The 12635-nt window shown below is 41.7% G+C and overlaps 1 protein-coding gene across 7 annotated transcripts in view; it reads right to left on the reverse strand.

Moving 5' to 3' along the window:
• The window catches only part of LOC124271708, an 86869-nt gene that overhangs the window by 44829 nt on the left and 29405 nt on the right, over positions 1-12635 (reverse strand). Inside the window, exon 1 of one of the 7 annotated variants that reach the window (XM_046706872.1) lies at positions 11439-11579. The exons of 2 other annotated variants lie outside the window; for them this stretch is intronic. The gene's annotated coding sequence lies outside the window, so the exon portion shown is untranslated. Of the gene's footprint in view, positions 1-400; positions 980-1977; positions 2085-10514; positions 10644-10864; positions 11286-11438; positions 11580-12635 lie in introns of those variants that run through there. 4 more of the 7 variants (XM_046706869.1, XM_046706873.1, XM_046706870.1 and 1 more) reach the window with 4 other exon arrangements.

Raw genomic sequence — 12635 nt, forward strand, 5'->3', positions numbered from 1 at the left:
ACACCATCCCAAATCATCATATATCATCAACATTATACGTACACACACACATGTGAATAAATATATATAATATGATCCTATATATATTCCTTAAAGAGATATATAGTTAGTGACTATAATGTTATTTTAACAATGCGGAAGTTATTTGACAGATATATTATAACATTGATATTCACAACATGCCCTTAATTCACATCCCCGTGCTTCGAATATCAACACCAGCTCCACGTTATCGTCTAAAGTTACACTCACTTTCAGATATGGTTAATTCTAATCTTACACGCTCGTTTAATCTAAAATGATGAATTGCTGCAGTGATCAATAAGTACCATGAGCAAGCTTCACAACATATATATCGGAACAACGAAAGATGAACCTTTCAGAGACACAACGTACTCACCGGGAAGACGCCTGCCGATAACAACGCCACACAAATTAGATCACTGACAATATTCAAGATTCAAATTATGACATATTTCCGGCTTGTGTAACGACACCAGCGTTGTCCCTTGCCGAGAAGGATTCTCGCTCGTCCAACGAGGAAATAATTCCCATATCGCCACCAACGCAATGCGGTTATGACGTAAACCTGTGTTCCCTCGGAGTAGGAAAGACACCACCGTACACGAATGGCCTACGTCTCAACTCGTACAGTAATAGTTCCCCGTCAACTTATAGCACAGCACGTATCAAGCTCAGTCGGCCTCTCATTACAGATCTAGCCATCCCACTGTGTCCAAATCGCATACATCTGAAGAAGACTCTTCACACGCGTGCTACAAAATGCAAGCCGTGACCTTTGGGAAATCGATTGGGCTAGAAGCCTCCTGAACAGCTCGGAGCCTCATTATGTTCTTAGCTCGAGGCCCAAAGCGAACTGTATTACGTCAAAACATATCGCCGCTATCGAGAGAATGAACAAACAGCAGACGACTCTCGCTTGAGAACCGTTACATCGCTTACGTCACATCCTACACACGGGACCGATAGCAGACGATAGATGTGAGGAGCAGACGTGACGGTTTTGTCAACAGACGACATACCGTTCGTACTATATGAAGGTGGATATAAAACTAGAAACGGGAATAATGAAACGGAATGGGATCGCATCGTTGGATGGATATAATGATTAACCAATATTAATTATTCACAAAAAGATCAAAACTCGTCATACCATGCCAAGATAATTACGATCATAGGAAAATGTGATTTAAATTGCAAATAAATATTTATTACATGTTATTGATACACCGTATTACGAGTTTTCTGTCAGCTCGGTATGTTGTTGAAACGTGTTCCAGGATTTGGTTATAACACGGATATAAAGATATATAAACACAACACGACAAAGTAAGGATTCAAATCCGGGAATATTACTAGAGGGAAAACGGCAAATGCATAGATTTACGTTATAAAGTCACGTAGATTTTGAACACCGGGTGTTCGCCATTACGACCGAGCATCAAGCCACACTGTCACCCAAACCCTGATAAATAAGTATGATGATATATCCACACCCTCAACTCACAATATTAAATAACTGCCAGTGATGACAAACTGTATTTAAACTTAATGTGAGCTCCGTGTCAATTAAACCACCGTTCTGTAAATATTCTCACTAGGCCATACATAATATTGTTTATTGAGCTCAATGTTACTGTTTACATGACACAGAATGTACGCGGGTTTAGAGATGACATCAGACACTATTAATAACCTCTCCCGCTATCCCCAAGCTAAATACCTCAACGCACCACATATCATACACACTCGTGTCCTCAAACCACTCAATACAAGCCCAGTAAATATCAAGTCTACCTCCGCTCCTACAGCTAGGAAATGTCGACAATGTTGACGCGTTCTAGGGCGAGGACATATACACGACCGTCTCCCACCAAAACACAAACATAAACCACAACACAGTGGTTCTAAAAGGAAAATGAACGATCACTCGTAAGAAACAGTCATTCGCCTCACCTGCTTCAAACACCATTGGGAGTGTGTTATCGGTGTGACACGGCGCGAGAGAATGCGTGGTGTGCCTTACCGCGCGTGATAAGTAAGCAACTGAGTCTAGTCTACCAACAATACACACCACGCTGTAATCTTTCTGCCGCGTCGTTTCCGTTTGAGAAGTCAGCGAGCGTCCCACATTCCCGCAGCCACTCGAGGCGCAGGTTCGCCCGCATATGTATATTTCATATGTCTGGTGTTTTAATTGATTAACGCCCGGCGGAATACCATGCGATACTGTTATGAACGCGATGCGTGGAAATATCATCAATATATCGATGTGGGCTTTATACGAATACTTTGTCCCTGAATCGATGGTAAATTAAACAACTGAATTTATGAGTTGTTATGTTGTCAGTATTGTTTCGAGAATGTAGGTTTGTTAAAAAGGACGTAGGTTTAGCTAGCTAGTGACTGGTAGCCATTCTTACAAACACACTATATCCGTTTGTGCGCGCGCGCGCGTGTGTGTGTGTGTCCTACAAAATACGGATATGTTATGAATATATCGATGCTTTTGTCTGTGAGCGTAAACAGACAATAATTACGAATAAACACAAGGAAGTGTTTAGACAATCCCCATGTTTATACCGTCAATGTGCATGTTTCGACAGTCTCGTTTTGATTACGCATACATATGCGTACATACCGCTCAAAATAAGCCAAGGACATCCGGGTTATCCAAGACCACAGGTAATCTGACATTACCTGCCCGATAAGTTCTGTTATCATTAAAAGTATTCTTCAAGTTCTTAGAGCATAGCATACATGAAATAATGTCAAATGCCGTATTTATTTATTTAGTGAGTTTATGGTTTTATGCCGATTTTAGCAATACTAACGCACTCATGCGGCAGGGTCACCTCTATGGGAATCGAACCAGCATCATCGGTGTCACAAGCTAACGCTACACCCATTTGGCTACCCAACGACACCCCCCAACCCTTTTCTTTGTTAGGGGACAGATATTCGCAGTAATACTAAGTACCCTCCGACATCTTCTACCTTCCAATACCGTTATTTACAAACTTGGTAATAATAAACGTTACCAGTAATGAATGGGTCGGACTCTCCAAAGTCCGAACGGTTGTCTTAAATTTCCCACGTTCGATTCCGTGGTTGACTGGATTCTTATCCGACTCAGTCACAGTGGGTGAGTGGCGGTCGGGTAGCCTAGTGGTTAAAGCGTTCGCCGTGACGCCGAAGACCCGGGTTTGATTCCCCACATCGGTACACTTTGTGAAGCTCATTTCTGGTGTGCCCCGCCGTGATATTGCTGGAATATTTCTAAAAGCAGCGTACAACAAAACTCACTCACTCACACACACAGGGTGTGATGTTTTTGTTTGTTTTCTGGCGCCTCACTCAGAAATAGTTCAGCTTTATATCGGCGGTGTTCTGTATACTCGAGTATCGACCAAAGAATCCAGTGGTCTACATCATGAGCATCGATCCAAGCAATTGCAATGACATGTGTCAACCACTTCAGCAATCAACCAAGTCAGCAATCAACCAAGTCAGCAATTCAGCAATCAACCAAGTCAGCAATCAACCAAGTCAGCAATTCAGCAATCAACCAACCAAGTCAGCAATTCAGCAATCAACCAAGTCAGCAATTCAGCAATCAACCAAGTCAGCAATCAACCAAGTCAGCAATCAACCAAGTCAAGCAATTCAGCAATTCAGCAATCAACCAAGTCAGCAATCAACCAAGTCAGCAATCAGCCAAGTCAGTAATCAACCAAGTCAGATCTCGTCAGTCGCCTCTTAAGACAAGCACGAGTTGTTGAAGGCTAATTCTAACCCGGATCTTTCAGGGTAATCTGGAGAAGAACCCGGATGAATTATTTGCAACCGGCTATCCCATCTCGAAGTCGACATAACCTCGCTGCTGGTGTCGATGGCCAACAAATGTTTATAAATCCCGGCGATGTATTTACGTGTGTACTAAAAACAACATTGTTACATAATTGAGAAAATCTCCAGATTATCTTCGGATAACTAAAATCCGACTTTGGCAACGTATCAAATTAATCCACGTAAGGTAAACAGTTTTGCAAGTCATTATAGTGTTACTTCATTTTGTGGATATAACAACAATACTTTCAGCTCCGGGCATAACGAACCCAGGATGTAAAGAGTATACGTTTAGCAGCGGATGTAACGAATATGTATCTACATTCATTGGATTTTACGCTACGCGGAAATGTTAAAAATAAATAATAAATAATGCGTCCAGTCAAGTTCACTGTAACATATTCTTGATAAGACAAACAAATAAACGGATAAAAGAAAAAAACTTCGGATACAGCGAATATGTTTAAACAAATGACAAAACGAACTCTGTCTGCCGTAAAATTAACTTCTTGTATAAGAGCACAGAAACGTTGCAACAGCCATAAGAACATTTGTTGGCGCATCTAGTTTAGTAGACTAAGGCTTAGTCTCTGAATATATATAATTTTGATAGTAACAAACAAGCCCATTTATATTGAAAAGGAGCCCTAAAGAGACCAGAGATTCAGAACCTGAGGAAATCTAGACTTGCTTTATTTAGGGCTTTAGCACTGCAGAGAGGGCTTGGCAGTAGGGAAATTAATGTGGTTCAGGGACTGTGAGACAGACTACTAGTTTAGGTGCAAGTACCGTTATATATTTGGATGGCAAGTGTTTCAACGTCAACGTTAAGCTGCCTCCGGTGTCACAAACACCCTCTGTATCCTGTGAAGCATCCTGAGTCTTATTGCACACATTATCACAAGTGTAGCTATACCAGTGGGACAACCAGCCCTTCGTTACATTTACTTCCGCGTTCAACCATACTGCAACACGGCGTTTCGCGAGGATGCATAGAACTAGGCCTGGCTAAATAGATCGTCAACGATTATCGATCCCTATGATCTATATCGATAGCCAGCCCTGCATAGTACATGCATGTTTAGCATCGCTGCCACGTGGGCGACGATCGCCGACCAGTCGCGTAGAGACGCGAGTTTTTCACACTTCGTCGATAAAGGATCTACATGTAGTTTCTAGATGGTGAGAAAGTTTCATTTTCGGATGTAATCTGAGTTTGTCATATTTGTGTATTACAGTTTAGTCGTTCTAGCTAAGTTGGATGGGTATAGGGTGTGTGTGATTTCATGTGACACTATTCGCAGATTTACGTCCCTTTCATGTATCAGGATCCGCTTATCACAGGTTCGTGTCTCGCAGGTTTCGTCAAAACTGAGTCTTCATCCTGCTTAGTTGTCTTCCTCATCATCAAGGTGACAATCTGCTATAACTTGAAGGATTCAAGTGAGTATGGTTTTACGCCGCTATAACTCATATTCCAGCAATATCACGGCGGGGGACACCAAAAGCAGTCTTCACACATTGTACCCGTTTGGGGAATCGAACCTAGGTCTTCAGCGGACGCTTTAGCCTTTAGGCTACCCCAACGCCCCTGAAGGACACAAACTCAATTAATGTTTAAAAAAACGTTACGGTAAACCGGTGTCATTATAACTCTTGCGAATATATATAATGGGCATTAGACGTGCGCTGTCGTTATCTGATGCGTTGTCAAACATCTTTTGAGAATAAACTTCCCACGACCAAAAGGACCATAAAATCATATCCACTCCTGTGTGTTAGTAGGATTGCATTGTCTGGCTGTACGTGATGCATGACTAGGTCTGGTTAACAGGTAATTATGTAATGAAATGTACTCATGGCTTCTCGAGAAAGTACGTGTGCGCTATTAAGAAGCGCACCCAGCACATAAATCAACCCCGGATGAATGGTTCATACAGCATGCATGAGCGAGTGAGTGGGTGAGTTTAGTTTTTACGCCGCACTCAGCAATATTCCATCTATATGGCGGCGGTCTGTAAATAATCGAGTCTGGACCAGACAATCCAGTGATCAACAGCATGAACATCGACCTACGCAATTGGGAACCGATGACATGTGTCAACCAAGTCAGCGAGCTTGACCTCCCGATCCCGTTAGGCGCCTCTTACGATAAGCATAGGTTAGTGAAGATCAATTCTAACCCGGATCTTCACGGATCCAACATGCATGAAACAGTTCTAGCTTACAGGACCCCTCCCTATGGATGACCTGTTTGCGAAATGATCTATATTTGTTTGTCTCATGTTCAACGTCTCCCTCAGCAATGTCCCACTTATATGACTGTGGTCGGTAAATAATCATGTGTGGACCAGAGAGGCCAGTGATCGACAGCATGTGAATAGATCCATGCAGTTAGGATACGATGACATGTGTCAGCAAGCCTCAAGGACCAGATCCTGTTAGTTGCCTCTTACGACAAACATTTCTTGTTGGTGATTAACCCAATTCTAACCCGGATCTTCGCGAATACGAAAATGTACAGACAAGTACATTCGTGAGTTGCGAGATGCTCGTGGGTGGTTGTTTTAAATCGACTTCAAACATCTGTACTGACACTGTTTTAAACATAATTTACTGTCCCCCAAAACCCAAAGGAATGAGGTACAAGGGTATTACATATTTTCGCTTTCTCCCTCGAGTTGTTTCAATAATGACGCGCCTCATATAACACGCTGTACGAGTCTCTCATTATCAAGGTCAAAGTGTTTATTTACCAGCGCAACTCAACGTCTTATCTGACATTAGGCCCAAAAATAGTTTTTGGGTATTTTTCTGCATTTGGATATCACTTGTAAACTCAATCTGATACTGGAAATAACGCTGATGCAAGCTTAAGTGAGTTTGTGTAGGTTCATGGTATTTACTATCTGCTCATGAACAATTTACTATGAATGATAAGATCCCGAGGCTCTTCACAGGAATTTCTACAATGGGGATTAAACTATAGCTGTCAGTGACTTATATCTCCTTATCGAGGCTGGGAGCATTGCATGTCCCACTTGCCCTCAGGAATTATATAAGCGTGATTTGACATCATTTTAACAGTGAGTGAGTTGGGTTTTCCGTAGTCTTGCTCCAAGGCCGTACTGAATGCTGAGCCCATGGATGTATAGCAATTCTATCATTCGAAGAGGCCAGTCTAGATAAGCGAACAATACACGCCAGTCTATTAGCAGTATTCCCGCAGTCTCACGTCGGGCGTACACCGGAATCTGGCCTCATTCACACATCTTTACTCTTCTGAGTGAGTGGATGAGTTTAGTTTCACATCACTGTTAGTAGTGAGTGAGTGTGTTTAGTTTTTCCAGCAATATCACGGCCGGAGACACCAGAAATGAGCTTCAAACATTGTGCTGCCCATGTGGGGAATCGAACCCGGGTCTTCAGCGTGACGAGCGAACGCCTTAACCACTAGGCTACCCCACCGCCCCTCACTTTTAGTAATATTCCGACACTTCATGGCGGGTGACACAGGAAACAGGCTTCACACATCTTTAACCATGTGAGTGAGGGAATGAGTTTAGTTTTACGCCGCTTTTAGCAATATTGTTGCACTATCACCGGAAATGGGCTTCACACATTGTACCAATGTGGGGAATCGATTCGGTTCTTCGGCCTGTCTAGCGAACGCCTTAACCACTAGGCTACCCCACCGCCCCTATCGGTATTACACCTTGTCTTTGTAAGCAGTTTACAGGGGTGTACGAATCAAGTTTACAGCTCAGTGTGATTGTTTATCTACAATGGTCCTCATTAGTAAACTGTCTCATCCGACCCAGCTTCCGCATTTCATTCACACTTGAATGCAGATGAACACCATTACCGATGATAGTCTCCGGTTGAATGCAAGTCGGGGTATTAATGCCTCTGACATCAGTAAATGGGATTCCCATTCATGCGGTTAAAGCAATCAAGGCTGCGCGGTTATTTGATACGGTCGCTGGAGCATTACGTCATCCTCACGTAAGGAGGCGAGGAGCTTGCTTACAAAACGCCACCGGACGTTCTGAGCGAGGCTTGTGCAACACGGTAAACTGTGTGCATAATACCACGTGTTTTACCTTAATCCTGCTTGCGTGTATAACGGTGTAGTTTTACAACGCCCCAGATAAAGTTTTAAGATAATGGCTGCCGGAATGCATGCCTCGCTGTCGGCCTACGTAATATTCACGATGGCAATGATTGTCAGCTGTTCGCATACACAGATTCATTCTAGACACATTCATTCATAGTCAGGAAAGGTTGGGCATGTAGCTTGCGTTTAGGTTGCGTGTGTGTTTTTAATTCTGGTGAAGAAATATTTAATATTTTCTGACGTCACACGTAATTCTGAATATGTCTATTCGCCCACATTCAGCCTGCTATTTTGTTGGGTTGTTTTTTTGTTAAGCAAAATATATTTTGAACTATAGAAGTGAATTTAGCTATTTCCCAGAATAAAACAGTCCTAAATTGTAATCATAAATAAAATAAAATGAGTCCAGAAACTTTCTTGATTTTCAGAAACTGTGGAAATCTAGACTTGCCACATATTCTAAACTTGCATGGGGTTTCTTGGATATATTTGTTTCAGGGTCAGTATGACAGACAAATATTTTTCCAAAATACTACACATGGCTTTTGTATTGGTACGGGAAAACGTCGTACGAGGTTGACCACAACGTCATAAAGCTGCTCGCATGTGCGGGTATTTTGTGTGATGCATGGGTGATAATGACCTATTCTGTAAAATGTTTGTTATTCGGAAAATAATGATAGCTGAATGTTAGGTTGATCACAAACCCGTAAATAATCCCAATGTCTTCCATGTGTCATGTTTGTGAAGACATGTGGCTGCAACTACTAATGAAAGTAATTTTACTTAGGGGCGCAAACATGTGTTCAACTACGCATATGAAAGTGATGTTACTTTTGGGAGCATATTACGGGTTCAACTACGCATATGAAAGTGATGTTACTTTTGGGAGCATATTACGGGTTCAACTACGCATATGAAAGTGATGTTACGTTTGGGAGCAAGTATGGGTTCAACTACGCATATGAAAGTGATGTTACGTTTGGGAGCAAGTATGGGTTCAACTCCGCATATGAAAGTAACGTTACGTTTTGTGAGCAAACATGGATGCAATTCCGCATATTAAAGTGATGTTACGTCTTGTGCGCAAACATGGATGCAACTCCGCATATGAAAGTAACGTTACGTTTTGTGCGCAATCATGAGTGCAACTCCGCATATAAACGTAATGATACGTTTTGTGTGCAAGTATGGGTGCAACTCCGCAAATTAATGCGACGTTACGTTTTGTGCGCAAGTATGGGTGCAACTCCGCAAATTAATGTGACGTTACGTTTTGTGCGCAAATATGGGTGCAACTCCGCAAATTAATGTGACGTTACGTTTTGTGCGCAGGTATGGGTGCAACTCCGCATATGGGAGCTTGTGAAGTAACACGGGTGCAACTACTTACATGAAACTAATGTCACGTTTGAGATCAAACATTCCTATTTTATCAAACCAATTAGGCACAAGTTTCAACTTGTCTACAGCAGTAATATCACAGCCACGTACGCAAGAGACATATTGAACGTAGTCGTCGTCTATGTACTGGTAATTGCTATCATAATATTGACATATAAATGCCATGTACATAAATAGGATAATTGTCCAAGTCCCCTTTCATGAGTCCATTGTTTCCTAGTTATGAGAAAGCCGACATAGAGTGAACACATACCACGTAAGTATCAAATAGCACTAGAAACTATTCAACGAGACAGTCGCAACATTACAACTATGTGCCAGACTATAGCATGACACAGATGCAGGCTCGTATGAAGACGACACTCGAATATTGATATGATCTAATGCAAACATATACGCAGAACATTAGATGCTGGAAAATATATGTCTAGTGTCTATGGCCGAATGCTTATGACTTCAGCCTGAATATCTACAGGTACAAGGGAGAATATGTACAGGTAGCGACATATTTGTTACTCATCATAGCTTTCACAAACACAAAGAAATACAGTCACGCGTTCGGTTGACGTGCAGACACATAAACCATAAACATTCAGCTGAACCCATACGTGTCTCACATATATCAGTAAATAGTCGTGTTATTGTCGGTGTCCTTCAAACAACCAGCACGCCCTGTCCTCAAACATATGGCTCTCGTTTTAATGGCATCGTAACGGCAGCACAATGAGATTCGGCTTCACTTGACATTCACCGCTATGTTATTTAAATAACAGATTTTAAATATGTATTCCCTTAGGTCGCGAAGCGTTAGTTTCGACACATTCTATTTGTGTAGATATAAAATATATTTATAGTACAATGCCATCGAGGGAAAATGTCCTAAAACGTCAAAATAAATGTAAGATTTTGTGACAATTTTGAAAATACTGGTTGAAATGAACATGAAAAGAATGTTCAGCAATGTAAAGATTACATATTACCGTAACAGCTTAAATTTGATTCTTTCGCTTAATGTTTAAATAATATTCGTGAATATATTTTGACTAACGCTGCAAAGTGTTGATATGACTGCAACAGACACGGTGTGCACGATTCGACGTTACAGACTTATGAATAAACTTACCTTTATGGGATAGTAGTTTTAATATTCCGGTCAAAAATACGTGGCAGCGTTAGGTGCTGTAACCAGTTGTCAGGAATATATTATTAAGGTGACAGCCGATTTGATGTGAGTTGAAAGAAGGAGCGCCATTAATAGACACACGGCAGTTGTTCGGGGATACCGAGTAAGCAGGACTTGAAATACCATCAAATATTATCGTAGGCGAGCGGTTTGTCACTTGGCCTCATTTTCAACCAGCTCGTATGACTCGAACACGCCTATGGATGTATTCGAAGCGCGGAGTACACAACACAATCTGAGGAAAACATACAACTAGAAGGTGTAGACAACAAGGCGAATGTATTGCTTACCGTGCTGAATATATCGTCATCGTAAAAACAACTTCGGGCTGAGATTCCCGACTGTAAACTAACTCCCAATTCACCGTCTGTTGCTATTTCCGCCTCGCGAGTACAAACACGGGAACATGCTTGCAAGACGGCTGTCCGTATCCTCCTTTCTCAGCGAGATGATTCAGCAGAATGGGGTCAAACTTGAAGATGAGGAAAGGCTGGGCTGACCTTTAGTCAGTGTAAAACACCGACCAGCAAGCCATGGCGCCAGGCGCAGACGACATCCAACTACATTCACCACACGCATTTAGCAGTTGATTCCCAAGCAGCCATCTCGCCTGACCCGAATCAGACTTCCCTAGCCCATAATAACTGTGATGTTAGGGCCGGCTCGCTGGCGAAACACCAAACACACACACATTCACCTCCGGACGAAGCGCGACCCTGAAGTTGTCGTGTAATGCGGTCAGTGAACCTGAATGGGAGCAAACGTAATGGCCCCGGGCCTCGACACGGTCCGCTATCATTTAGTCTGATTGCACGAGACAGGACCATATCTTTAATTGGTATTGCATAAAAAACTGTTACTCACCTTCCTTGAGCACGTACCGACAAAACAGACGGAGTATTCTATATCAGAATGTTATTGTCCCAATCGTCTGCTTGCGGAATGCGTTTCTGGGAAGAAGATTCGTGCTTCGCTTGGCTCATGTCTCTCCGTATGGTCACGTTTTGTCTTTCTACAAACGCTGACATCACCCGTGCTGGTGGCGTAATAGATTACGCACGTTGACACTGGTGTCTCGTATTAGACATCGTGTATAGATTAACTTACATCAGATGCGGAGACGCTTCTGCAGCTCTCTGTTTTTCTTGCAAATCGATAAAGAACCGATCGCGCCGAAGCCACAATGCGGAACAGATCGTATTTATTGTTGCGGGTTTGCCGAGGCACTTTGTGATTGAGCAAATATTTTGGAAAGGAATTTAAATATTTAAGGAATTTAAAATGAAATTTGATAGCCAATCCTGCCTTTTGAACTCATTGTGTCATAGGTACGATTCGATGTTGGCTGTATTTCGAAGACGAAAACGATATTTCGTCTCAGGTTTTCATTTGAAGCTTAAGATTTAGCATCGATTCGTATGTTTGGATAGCATTCAGCGTAATCGATAACGCGTTTTTACATATCCTGTCTTACCATTTTGTCTTTTTAACAGTTTGGTAGTTCAGACATTTTTTAAATTGTTACTTTTTACTACATAATGCGTTAATGTTATCTTTAAAATCAATAACAAAAAAACAATATGCGCTATTTCTCGTTACATGGACAGATATGATTTGGTCTTGAGGAAGATGTAAATTAGCATTTTTTTAAACATGATAAATACATTACTTGATTAAATTTCAAATTGAAATTGCATTTAAACACATTATACAATAAACATCCTCATCACGAAGAATGACATATTTTATTAATATAAATGTAAGCCTCATTAATATTCAAGGCTAAGCTCATTTAAAACGAATTTAGATAACAGTCACGCAAGCTTCAGACTGAGCCATGTATTCTCGGAATACATAAGTATTGAAAACACGATAATCACGGGAAGTCATTATTCAAATAATTGTTTATTTACCGACAGACGCACAATCTACCGGGATCAATGGTTGATACACGGATCGGCCCGAAGATAGCCCAGGCGTTAACAGCCTCACGCTCAAACAAAGCACGGCTAAAAGGAAGGTAACCCGATGTTGTTGTTCTACAGTGATGTAACAGGGCTT

Source organism: Haliotis rubra, unplaced genomic scaffold, assembly GCF_003918875.1.
Source record: "Haliotis rubra isolate DU_JTF1 unplaced genomic scaffold, ASM391887v1 Scf1627, whole genome shotgun sequence".
NCBI lineage: Eukaryota > Metazoa > Mollusca > Gastropoda > Lepetellida > Haliotidae > Haliotis > Haliotis rubra.